The sequence below is a fragment of the Lygodium microphyllum genome, chromosome 21 (genome assembly GCF_053477565.2).
Source record: "Lygodium microphyllum isolate KBCC chromosome 21, Lygodium_microphyllum_v1.1.10, whole genome shotgun sequence".
NCBI classification, from domain to species: domain Eukaryota; kingdom Viridiplantae; phylum Streptophyta; class Polypodiopsida; order Schizaeales; family Lygodiaceae; genus Lygodium; species Lygodium microphyllum.
Window position 1 is genome coordinate 86,900,568 of NC_141155.1, and position 14,083 is coordinate 86,914,650.

The window sequence follows — 14,083 nt, forward strand, 5'->3', positions numbered from 1 at the left end:
AGCCACTGTGTAGGTTGAATTCCTTGCAACCCTAAGTCCTTCATTGTGACATCGATCATTATGTTTACTGATGAGCCTCCATCAGTCAATGCATCTGAAATGAAGCATCCTTCTATCCATACACTAATCTCTGGGGTTCCATGATCTAGGAAGGCATTAGCCACATCTACTTCCTTTACAAGCTCCGGGGCCTTATTGGTCTTGGTCGGTGTTGAAGGAGCGATCCTTAGTCCACGTCTTCTTGTCAAGATGCTTTTGAATCTCTTTCGGCAGCTGGGAGATAGCATCAGCAACTGTCGGAATTTTAATTTTGGTTTAAAAGTGTCTACATCTTTGACCAAGTCATAATCTTTGATAGGATCCACAGGCTTTTCCAGCGTGCTGGGGAAGGGGGCTACACCCATTTTCATCTTTCCTTTTTCTTCTAATAATTGTTGCATCGACACTTCTTCTGTTTCTGGAAGTGCTTCTGTATCTTCTATCTCCTGGGCCTTTGGTCTTGTCTCTGGGACTGTCTGTGTAACTCTCTGTGGCACTATAGTGCTCTATAATACTGTACTGTTATGTTCTGTACTGCTCTGTCCCTCTGTAGCTAAGTTGAAATTCACAGTCTTGGCAGGAGAGTTATTTTCATCCTACACCACTGGTTCTTTCTTCTTGGTGCGCGTAACAACAACAACTTCCAACTCTACCAAATTGGAAGCAGGCTCTTGTACCTTTTGTTGGCTATCAGTGGCATTGGCCTTCACAGGGGTTGAACTTGGACAGTCCTTTGCAGTGTGGCCTTCACCTTTGCATCGACTCCACAAGGACTTGTAATCCACAGATCTTCTAGGGTTTGGACAATTTGGGGAGATATGTCCCTTTTCTCCACACCTATAACATTCCACCTCTGATCTCTGACCACCGCCAGACTGTGTTCTCTGTAACTTTGAGAGGGAAACCTCCTTGGACTAAAATTAGGACCAAATTCCCTAGGCTTTGGTCCAATATCCTGTGTTGTTATTTTGGATTCTAGCAAGTTGAATCTTGCATTTTCATCCTTCTGTCTTTGTTCATGCATCTCTTTCAAAGAGCGAATATCCTTTGTATGGTTCTTTCGCAAACAGTAGGAACAGAAGGCTTCAGGAATGGTTGGTTTTCGGGTACATTCAATGGCTAAATGTCCTGCTTGATGACACTTTCCACACCATGTATTAGAGTGCATCACATCTCTTCTAGCTCCCACAGGAGTGGATATATTGGCGGTATTCACCTTCAGCATCTGTAGCTGCTCTGTAATCACATCTAGAAGCTCCTTCTTAATACTTGCAACTGAGTTGGATAAGTAGTCCTTCAAATTTTCACCTCCTGAAGTACTTGCAGTAGGATTTTGGGAAGCTTCTGTAATTACTGTATAAACTAGTTGGGTCGATCCAGAAGATCCTCTGTTTTGGCTGTGATTTAGAGCTCCTATTGAGACTTGGGGTTGTTGATTCCAATTAGTAGGATTCCACTGTTGTTGAGTCACCATTGGAGGAACTGTTTGAGGCTATTGTTATTGTGGTTGAACCATCATTTGAGGCACTGTCGTCTGCGGTGACCACACTAGATTAGGTGCATTATACTGTGGCATTGTTTGCATCTGGGGATAGGGGTAGGGAAGTGTCCCTGGGATTGCATTTGGTGGGTATACCATTCCAGGCATGGGAGGAGGTAAGATTCCCCTTCCTGGAGTCATTGACAACCTTGCTTCAACTTCGCCATACAATCTTGCACCTTCTACTGCAACTTACAGATTGACTGGTCTTCTCAATTCCACGAACTTGCGAACTTCTGGTTGTAGGCCCCTGAGAAACACTCCTTTCTAGATTCCTTCATCCAAATGATGGTTAGTCCATCTCTTCAAGATGGATTCTATTCACGAGACATAAGCTTCTACTCTTTCTCCAGAGGAGTGACTTAGGTTCATGAACTCCTCTCGCATCCGCTCTTCAAAACCTTCACGCCTGAATTTAGTGAGGAAGGCCAACTTCAGGTCATCCCATGTGCCAAAAGTTCCTGCTAATTGTCTCTCATACCACTGAAATGCCACGCCTTTGAAAGTGGCGGGGAATGTTGCTAACCAATACTCAGGGGTTCTGGCATTGTTAGCCACATATGCTACCATAAACTCTGCTACATGAAGTTCAGGGTCTTCATTGTACTCTCCCTTAAAAACTGGCAATGGGACTACATTTGTTGGCTTGTCATCAATATTTCCAGGACGAATCTGACTAGGAAGGGGACCTTGAGTCGCCATGGGGACTTATGTAAAGAGTGCTTTTAGGGCATCAAAGGAGGCTTCTGCTGCAAGCTTGTTCTCAGCTTTGATTTTTGGCTTCTCTCTTCTCATGTACCTCTGGACTCGTTCCAACTCTTGCCTCTTTATTGCGTCATTCATCAGGGGGTTGGCTTCAACCAGTTATTCTGGGCTCAATAGGGTAGTATCAAAGAGGACTTCAGTCTCTGAGGGATTCTCTGGCCAACATCTCCTCTACTTCCTTCTTTTCAACATCTCTAAATTTAGCTTTCAAACCACTACAGAGGGGAAGATATTCTGTTCTGAAAGTATCAAAACTCGTTCTTCTTAGGATTGTTGTTGCGTCATTATAATAATGCCAGCTTCTGAGGGTTTCAACAATGTATGCCGTGAAAAACACTTTGTCTATCAACTTCCAGTGGGTTGCTAATTGGACAAATAGAAGATTGTCAGTGCACCAAGCATCCCATGTATCTTGCTGTTGAGCATCCATAAACAAATTCCAAATCTTCTCCTTCTTGTTTTCTGAACCTCCACAGACCAAGAATCCTGAAGCTTCTTCACAATCTTCAACTTGATGATGTTTGGAAACTTCTCAATGAATGCCAAATCTTCCATGGATGTTCATTCTCTCTACTTCTACTCTTCAGTTTGTTCCCAAACAGTGTGCCACCAAGATGCAAGTTTCTGCTGCTTCAATAGGAAGAGGAAACAGTCCACCATATAGAGCATGCATCATGATGGTGATATGTTTCCACCATTGTGGGATGAACTTCTTGTGGAAAGTGGCTTTGATAATGAGAAATTCCAACTCTTCAGTGGAAGAAGGAACTTTACAAACATCCATTGAATTTTCCTCTTCTCGGCAATGCCATTTCCTTCATTTTCAGCCTCTTCTGGTGCTTCTTGATGGCAAGTTTCCCCGGTGCGCACCAAAAACATGGAGCCCCAAGAGGAACACCAAGGAAAAGGGAATTCTCTTGCAAGAAAATCTATCTTGTAACATCAAAAAGCTTTTATTTCATTCTTTTGACCATCAAAACAAAGAAAACAGCAATTCTTCACGTAGCATCATAGTATATTTCTCCCACGGATTTGATAGAATCAACCATAATCTTCAACGTCTTCATAGAATTCTTCAATAGAACAAATAACCCAAAGGAATACACCATATTTTAATGTAAATCAATCACATAGTATTCATCTTCAATGTCTTCATAGTTCTCTCTCTCAATCTCTCATACACTGTTACACTGTTTTGATAGAATTGACTATCTTTGGCTCTCTCTCTCTCTCTCTCTCTATCAATAATACATCATATCCTCACTACAATACTCTCATAATAACCCTCAATAATCCTTCTTAGGTCATGGATGCACCCCCCAAGAGGTATGTCTGATATGAAGAGTCACCAAAGCCACTACAGTGTCTTTTCACAGCTCACTACTATCACTGTCACTTAGTCTTCCCTTCAGTCTTCAGCAGCTGTTTCTTCCACTTGTTTTAGCTCTTTTGAACTTAGATTCATCCTTTCAAAAGGTTAGAAAACTTTCCCAAAGTCACATATACATTCTACATAACACTTACAAAAGGTCTACAGAACAGTTATAGTGCAGCACTAGAACAGCTACAGTACAGTTACAGTACAGAGACAGAGTAGAGACAGAGGCTCTACAGAGGGTTTACAGAAGATCTTTAGAACCTCATAACTCATACTTAAACCATTCCAAACTATCAAAAACTATTCAATAAGCTTCCAAAAGATCTCAATCTTCATCAATCATCAATCCATGCTTCATACAGAAGAAAATCAGAACAAAACAGAAGCTATACAGAACCAATCAGAAGCTCAATAGAACCTACCAGAACATCACAGAGCTTCATATCTCCACTAAAAATCATCATGGATTTCCAAAACATAATCAATATCATCTAAAACACTCTCAAATACTTCCATTAACAACCATACATCACTCTTAATCCATCAAAAATCAATCATTCAGTCCTCAAAAACAACAAAAATCAGTCAAAAATTCAGTCTTTTTCCACTCTCAACAAACGGGAGACAAAGATTAACTTGAAGATAAGTAAAGGAATTTGTTTGAACTTGTTTGTCAATAGATTGCTTTACTCTATTTTGGTGTCTGTGCTATAAGTAATGCGAACGAACCCTATTCCCTAAAAGGCTTAATTAATGAAGCTGACTTTAAGTGTCACACATAAATGTGGTAGGACCTAATTAGAAAACTAAAGCTATTAAGGGAAGCAAGTGGGCGGAACCCCCGACGGGTCCGTTCTATGGCGCGATGGTCCTAGAGAATTGGGAGGCTTCTCACAAGGTTTATCATCTTCAACCTTAGGAATTGTTAGGATAGAATCCCGATTCATGATATTTTAGGGGACCGGAATGGGACTATACCCTATGGGCAGAGAGGTTGAGCGTGCATCCCTCTCATTTTCCATTCTCTTTGAACCAAGTGTGGTATGGATCTACTTCAGATTGGGTATATTTGCGTAAAGTAGGAGATCCAAAACCCGACGCTAGAATGCTGTCACGAGACCTTAACAACTAGGAACCCAAATTTCAGGTCGATCCTAGTGGGTTCGACCATGAACGTTTTGTCGCGAGGCAGATTCAGGAAACCCTAGGTGACAAAACTCGGAACATTCCATGGGAGTGCCGGGCAATGAGGCTTAGATTCATTTCTAGATAGACCGCTAAAAGCGTGCCTGGATAGTCGATGAGCGGGCACCTTACACCTAATCATGTTCTTGATTATCTACAAGTTGTAATGCTAAGTCTAAGCGTATTCTTGATGATCTACAAGTTGTAATGCCAAGTGTAGGAGTCCTTGAGCTTTAGCTTGATAGGATACTCGATGTAAAAGATAGAACCGTACCTCATCTAGTGGAAGGATTATCTTAACAAGGATGACACTTAGATTAATGAAGAAGCAATGTATAATCAATACTCCCAATTTCTTTCAAGATGAAGGCATCTAGATTCACCTAAGGAGAAGATGATGAAATGTCCTAATTATGCCCCCCCCCCCCCCCCCCCCCTTCTTATTTCTGTCAACATGCCATTCTTATTAGGGCCACCATCCCATATGTAGTCTAGGGACAAAGTCATCAAGATAGGGTTAAAAGATATCCTGCATTAACTTGTTGAAGGTTGTAAGAGCATTGGTCAATTCGAAAGATATCACAATGAACTCATAGTGGTTGTATCTTGTATTGAAAGTACTCTTTGGAATGTCTTCATTCTTGATCCTTATTTGGTAACCTAATTTCAAATCAATATTGGAGAAGATCTGTGCTCCTTGAAATCAGTCAAGTCGTTCATCTATCCTTGAAATTGGGTACTTTATTCTTGATTGTCACCTAGTTCACTATGCAATAGTTAATGCAAAGACAAAGGGTTCCATCCTCCTTCTTTTAAAATAGCTCTAGGGCTTCCCATGGTGATTTACTTGGTCTAATGTATAATTGATCCAAAAGTTGTTTGAGTTTATCCTTAACTCAATAGCTTCTGGGGATAGACATTTGGTGTGGTCTTTTTACAACTTGAGTAGCTTTTGGCACTAGCTTTCATGATCAACTTCTCTTTGTGGAGGAAGTTCAGTTAGCTCTTTTGGGAATACATGTGTGTATTCCTTAGCCACAGGATGACTCTTCCTTATTTTCACTACCCTCCTCAATCTTATTAAGTTTGATTAATAGACATGCAATCCTTCTCTTAACCATTTCACAATATAACAAGCTTTTTCCAATTGGATTTTTTGTTTTCCTACTTCTCCTTGAGTAGTTAGTCTCTCTCCCTTTATATTCTCAAATGTGATGTAGCTCCTTCCACAACAATGAATATGAGAATCGTTGGGGATCAACCAGTCCATACTTAATAAACACTCATAGGCTCTCAAGTTCATAACTCTGAACCCCATGTTGGAAAGATTGCCTCCTAGGGTAAACTCCACTTTACTAGCCTGTTGAGTAGATATCACTTCCTTCCATTCACTAGTTCTACTAACTTTGATGTAGGTGCAGTGTCTATCTCGAACCTTCTTGCACACTTTGGTGAGATGAATGAGTGGATACTTCCATAGTTAATCAAAATCTTGAAGGCTTGGTATTTTGTTGGTGTCTCAATCACTGAGAACTAGTGATTCAGCCCTTTCTTAATGAGGGTACTATGTACCGTTTCTTTCTCCATGTTTGCTTCAATAGTAGGGTCTTCATCTTGGTCTATCTCTTTAAGGGTCACACCAACAACCATTCCTTTGGCCATAGTAAATCTATTTTGGATACGAAATTGCCATGGGTAAAGTGTTTGGCCAAGCTTCAAACATTGTCTCTTGAAGTGGGTTGGTTTATTCCAATGAAAACATCTTAGAGCTTCATTATTTCCACTGGTAGGCACAAAGTTTTCAACTACATTTGTTTTGGCCTTCTTCCTCTAGTCGGGTTAATATTGTCATTGATAGCTTGAATTAATGTATCTTATAAATAAGAGGGATACATTGCTTCAAGATGTGCATTCAATGGAGGGTTCAGTCCATGGTAGAACTTCAACAATTGTTGGGAGATGTCCATGGGTAGGGTGTATTTTAGAAGGGATAAAAACTTTGAGTAGTAGGCTTCTAAACTTAGCCCTAGCTATTTCAATTTGAAGAAATCATTCATCTCTAAAGTATGGTAGCTAGTGGAAAGCATCACCCATGCACAACTTTCTTTATCTTATCCTAGGTGATAGTTGGTTCTAAAACACCTTGGTCCTTACAACATTTCTTCCACTAAAGAAAAGCTTCACCTATCAATATTAACTTGTCTATCATGGCTTGGTTGAAAAGATCAATTGTTACTGCTGTGAAATAAGCTTCCATGGACTCAATCTAAACCTTTGCCTTAGATTTAATATCCTTTTTCTTGCAATCAAACTCATGTGGTTTGATTTGGTTTGTAAGAACTTTCTCCTCTTCCACTTTGGTAGGGCTAAGAGCAACAAGCATAGTACCATGTGATTGAGAAAATTTGAAAGGTGAGTGGAAGTACACAAGCAAAAGCAAGAGCTATGGCGGATGGAGTAAGAGAGCAAGTGAGAGAGATATTGTACGTGGGAACTCCAATAGTTATAATGTGTAACTTGTCTTCCCTTATTCAATAGTCACTAAAAGAATAAAGAATGAAGTTATAGTGATAGGCACCCGCTACTTGCAGTGTACAAGTGTACAGGTGGGGTACATTGTACACAGTGAGTAAATGTGAGTGGCTAGGCACATGTGCATTTACCCCCAATAGCCTCCCACTTAAAGGAGAATGTGCCTTAGTGAGCAGTAAAGGAAAAAAAAGAAAAAAGAATAACATGTAGAGTACAATAGGATGAGGAAAGATGTCATCTCATCCTATGCCCATCAACCTCCTAAGGAAGGCATAAGTTGATGTTTCTGCCTCTGTGTTAGTGACCCTTTGTCCCAGAAGGCAGTGTCATGGCACTTTAGGTTTTGAGCATGACCTTAGCATCTGGTCTCCTCTTCCTCCATCTCCAACTCTTCTTTTCGATTGAGGTTGCGTTGAGATTGCTAGGCCTTGGCAATGATATGCTAACCTGCTTTGTTTGTGCGTGAGCCATGACATACAACGGGACAGGTGTGGCCTCCCCATCGAGTGTCTCGACACCAAACAACCCCAATGGGACCAATGGATCATTTTTCAAACTAGAGGATGGCTTCCTTCTAAGGAAATCGACAAAGAGATGAGTGATTCCACACTCCACACATCTTAGGTCAGCCTTGTCTCTATTAGCTTGCTCCCTCTTGGGGTAGTGTGAAGAAGTGTGTCCTGGGTGATCGCAAGTCCCCAACACATGATTGCTCTACCCAATGCCATCACCAATACTGGTTGTTAGTCCATAAGGACTGCGTTGTCTTCTTCGTCTTATGATACATAAGGGTTTACATAAGGCTCATCGTCATTCGGATTCTCCACGTAGTGGATTGGAGTATCACTCGGTGGATGGGTTACATAGGGTTCAGGTGGTCTAGGGATACTTGTAGGGTTTATATCCATCCTAGGGATGGTTGATTTAGCATCATTAGGTGTTGGGAGGGCCAATGGGGATCCCCTTCCAAAGAAGTTTGGTGACCTGTTCACAAGGTAGGGTTGACTTTAAGGCTGCGAGAGTATGGGAGCCTCCAAGAGGCAGTCGAAAATGCATGGCGTCATGGCTAAACCTACTGCAATTAGCGTAAGGTCATGACCTAGGGTCCTAAAACTCGGTTGGTAAGTGGTTTTCACCACAATGCATGCACTGGAGATGTGGGCATGTTGGTCGTATCATCATCTCTTGCAATTTGGCTATTTTCATCTTCATCTCTGCTAGCTCTTGTCCTAAATCAGTGCCCTTTCCTTTATCGTGAGTGCCTGGGCCTGATCTCTCACTCGGTGTTGAGGCCCTCTAAGAATTCCTAGCACTGGACTCTTCTCGATTCGAGCACCTAGAGCTTCTCTCTGGGATCCTCTTGAAGAGGCTCCTCACATGGGTCATGTAATCTCGGATATCCTCTTTCTCTATGTGCTTGACATTCATAAGTTTCACTAGCAGGTTATCGGAGTATTTAGGTTTGGAAAAGCTCTTAATGAAGAGATTTTTCATGCCATTGAAATTGGCATGCTCTGCAATATTCAGACTCATGTACCAAGTTCGACCCTTATCACCCAAGCACAGATCAAAAGCTTGTGAGCATTGAATGGGATCAATGAGGCTATTGGCCTTACAGACTTTCTCGAACTGCTCCACAAAGCTGTACGGGTCATCATTTTCTTATTATTTGTCCAGTTGCTTCGCTACCACATGAATTTTTGATTGGCTCTTAGAGCCTTGGTTGACTCTTAACCTTGCTAGCAATGATGTTGCTAATGCTGCAGCGGTCTACTCCGCTGTCATGTTATCTAGTAGTCGCTTCGCTCAGTGTGAGGTCTCCTTCTAGTGCTATCTTGCTCTCTATCCAATTTCTTCCTACTAGGGCTAGCACTCTCTGGATCTCTCGCATTTACATGCTCTAGCATAAGCTCCTAGTTTGATGATCCTGGTTGTATGCGACTATGCCTTGCAAAGCCTTGCATGCTAGCTTCCTCTCCTCCTCAAGATTTGCTATGATGTCCTCTGTAGGTCTGTCGCAGTGTTCTAGTCGGGTTTGAGTATCATATTTGCTCACTAATTGCTAGATTGCCTTAGAAAAGTCTCCTAGTTCAAGTTCTTTGTTGCTTCTACAGCTTGAGTTGCCCTCTTCCATGTCTAAGACTCCTATTTTGCCAAGTTGTCAATCAAGTTGATGAGGTTAGGTACATCCACTTCCTCGATAGTGTCGATCCTTGCTGCTTTCGGCTTTTCAATTGTGTCCTTTGCTTGGTCCTATTTTTTGGGGGTTTGATCACCCATCTAAGTCTTGGGATCTTCCCTTAATGGTGGGTCCCTTCAAGTTTTTATGTCTGAGTGAGTTCCTTGTTAGTTACAAATAGTCCTCAACTTACCCTCACTCTGTGTGTGTGTGTGTGTGTGTGTGTCCTCTTTTTTGTGTATTGTGCGCAATCAGGCTTTTAGCTTTTCTTAAGTGTATTTCAAGTGGTGCTGAAAATCAGAGCAAATAAGAAAACAAAGTGTCTAAGTGGCTCTTGTTCTCTTGTTTATAGGTTTGGCATGATAGACATGTATGTTCAGTTTCTGGCCATCCTCACCGGTTTATAGGGTTTTCATTCCACCTCCTACTCAGTCAAGATTTGTGTGGGGTCTACGACTCTGCTTGATGCCACTAATGGGTTGGGGTTGGTGGACTGGGGTCACTAGATAATTGACTAGCATCGCCTTTACGTCTACGTTTTGCTCGTTCCTCTATTCTGCACATCAAAAACGTGTTTCAAGTGTCTGTGTGGCCTTCGAAGGTTCGCACAGCCAGTGTCTAGGTGGGTCTAGTCCAAATTTTAAAAATTTTGGGAAAAATCAGATTCAGCCTAGCAAGTCGTCCGAATTACAAGGGCCAAGCGATTGACTTAAATAGGCCGAGCAGTCGAAGGCCGAGTGAAACTGGGCCAAATTGGTCGGCGGGCCAAATGGCACCAAGCATGAGTGGGTCGAGGTTGTATATGGGGTTTGGATGGGCAGAATGGCCGAGGGCCACATACCTAGTCTAGCCAAGTAGACGACTCAGACGGGTTGAATCTGAGTGGGCCAAGTGACTACGTGTCCAAGTGTACTAGAATGACTTGGACGGGACGAACGACTAAGGAAAAGTGGGTCGAGGGTCGATTCTGGGACTCGACCCAAGGTCGGAGCCACTCGGACGGGGCCAAGCGAGGCGCATTTTTTCTAAAATGATGAAAAATTCGTCGTGTTGAGTGATTATGAGCTTCACACCTACCAAGCACTTCTAGATCCTATCTATGCATGAAGAAGAAGGTGTGGGTATATATGTAGTGGGCAACAAACTTATCGGAAACAAGATCGAAGTGGATCCACACAATGGAGCGCTCTCTCTCTCTCTCTCACAACCAGGGTTTCAAATGAGCTCTCCTTTAGCCTCTTGGCTATTAAACCCCTTCCCAGTAAAGTTTTTGCCACTCCCACTCCCTCATTCATCAACTTTAATCCCCTTGAGCACTCTTTCTTCCCGTTTTTCTTGATTTGTGCCCTGTTCAAGCGTATTTGACAGTAGCACTCCCTACGCTTTTCCAATTGATCTCTTAACCTTAACCTACTCTAAATGCAACAAGAAACAAAAGCAAAGTGTTGAACTAGTTTCTTCTACTCTCCTATTCATCCAACCATCAAAATTAAAAAAATACTTACTTGTTGTGAAGATTAAAAATCCCAAACTTCCTACCTATCTGAAGCTTCGGTTCAGGGATAAAACCCTTACTTCGATGCTTGATTTGAAGCACACAAGTACTTAAGCTTGAATCTATTTGTCCCAGCAAAAACAAAACCAAAATGTAGAGGCACAAGCTCATGCTCAACTGCCAAGACCCATGGACCACTTATTGTTTCAAGTGTTTCAAGCAAGCACTCATGGCTACCTCTCACATAGCCAACACACTATCCCTCTCTACAAGTATAGTGAGCTTACCTTGGTGCCCGGACTTATGTGGTAAGATGCCTACACAGGCCTTGGGGGGATCTTCTTATTTTATGTTGATTGTCGATGACTACAGTAGAAAGATGTGGGTGTACTTCCTTTGTGATAAGGCTCAAGCTTTTGGTAAGTTTAAAGAATGGCTAAAACTTGTTGAGAATGAAACAGTGAAAAGTGTGAAGAAATTTAGAACATATGGTGGTGGTGATCAACTCAAAGGAGTTTGAAGACTTTTTTTTGCAAGAGCAAAGGGATCAAGCGTCAATTGACGACGCCTCACACACCTTAGCAGAACGGCATTGTGGAACGCAGGAATCGCACCATTGTGGAGATGGCAAGATGCATGCTAAAGGGCAAGGGATTGCCTAACCATTTTTGGGCTGAAGCTATTAATACTGCAGTCTACATTCTAAATCAGAGATACACAAAGGCTCTCAAGGGAAAAACACCTTGTGAGGCTTACACTAGTAAGAAACGATCTGTCTCACATTTCAGAATTTTTGGATGTGAATGTTATGCACATGTTCCAGATGAGAAGAGAAACAAGTTAAAACCAAAAAGCAGAAAATGTATCTTCTTGGGTTATAGTGATGAGCAGAAGGCTTACAAATTATATGACCAAGAGGCAAAGAAGATCATTCCAAGCCGTGATGTGGTATTCAATGAGGAGCCGCATACAGTGGAGGAGGAGAATGCAAGTTCTTCCACTTTATCATCAAGTGAAGTAGTCCACTATGAACCTGTCCCGAGAGCTGTCCCTATCCTTAAGGAGGAGGAAGCATCTTCTTCAGATGATGAGGAAAAAGTTCACCAACCTGACATCACCCCACCGAAAAAGCCATTTCCGCGCTGGGTGAAGCGGCTCTATGACCACAATAATCCTATGCCTGCATCTGTTGAGGAGAAAGCAGACAGACCAAGGAGGTCTCAGAGAATAGATGAGCAAAGGAGGGCTTCTCCTCACATAGTCAATATGGCCTTGATGGTTGAGATTATGAGAGAAGTAAAGGAGCCAACTGACTTGGAAGAAGCACTTGCAGATCCATCATGGAAGGCTGCTATGCAAGCGGAGTATGATAGCATAATGAAGAATGACACTTGGGAGCTAGTGGATCGACCAGTAAAGCGGAAGGTTATTGGCACCAAGTGGATTTGGAAGGTAAAGTACAAGGCTGATGATACGATAGAAAAGTACAAAGCTAGACTAGTTGCCCAAGGATTTTCACACCTTGAAGGGTTTGATTTTCAAGTCATTTTTCCCAACTGCCAGAATGACCACTATTCGCACGATACTTGTAGTGGCTACCCACAAGAAGTGGCCAGTGTACCAAATGGATGTTAAGTCATCGTTCTTAAATGGTGACCTCAAGGAGGAGGTATACGTGGCTCAGCCACCAGGGTTTGAGGCCCCCCATTCTGATAACAAAGTGTGTAAACTGAAGAAGGCATTGTATGGGCTGAAACAAGCCCCCAGAGCATGGTACCAGTGGATAGATAAGTTCTTTTTAAACCTAAACTTCAAAAGATGTGCCTCAGATGCTAACTTGTATGTTTACAGGGATGGTAAAAAGTCTGTAGTGATTGTCCTATATATGGACGACCTTCTTATTACAGGTGACTATGAAGATATGATCAACCAAACTTGAAAGGCTTTGAGTTCTGATTTTGAAATGACAGGTGCACTATTGTTTGGGGATTGAAGTCTGGCAAGAGCCAGGAAAGATCTTCATCTCTCAGAAGAAGTATGCATGGGAGATCTTGAAGACATTTGGCATGACCGAGTGCAAGGAGATAGCTACACCTATGGAGGTGAATGCAAAGTTATCCGTCGAGGATACATCAGCACTAGCAGACATTGGGAGGTATAGGAGGTAGTCTGATCTACTTGTGTAACACCAGACCAGATATCAGTTTTGTTGTTGGTGTTTTGAGCAGGTTCTCAAACAAACCTCATGAGAGTCATTGGAAGGCTGGGATGCGAGTGCTCATATACTTGAAGGAAACTCTTAACTATGGTATCACATACAGTTTCAGAACTTCTCTTGTGGGAAACTGTGGCTCAGATTGGGAACTTCTCTTGTGGGGAACTTCTCTTGTGGGAAACTGTGACTCAGATTGTGGGAATATTCCTTGGCCAACTAGTGAGATTCATATGGTAGGTCGATTAGGCCGACCTAACGGCCTTCGCGGGCCATAAAAGCTAAACCCCTTCACATCCATTCATCATTCATCTTTCACCTAGTCAAAGTTGTTGTCCTAGCTAGCCTTAAGTTCTTCACCTATCTTCTGTCTAGATTGCCATCTAAGCTTCACACAGTGGAAGCGCACGGGTGGACAGAGCCATCTTTGTATCAGTTGTTTGGAGCTAAAGAATTTACTGATTCTCCTCTTATCTGTTGTGTAATCTCTATCTCTTTCTCAGATTCTGTTCACTGCACTGTGTAATATTTTTTTTACAAGTTCTTCTGGGCCATATTGTCTTTGCACAAGGGATTGCAACAAACACAGTGAAGATTGAAAAGATTGCCGCCTTGGCAGCATCAACAAACCTCAAGCAACTGAGAGGATTTCTTGGCCATGTGGGCTACTACAGAAGATTTATTGCACATTTTGCAACCAAGGCAGCCTCTTTTCACAAGCTCCTAAGGAAAGATGCGGATTTACTTTGGACCGATAG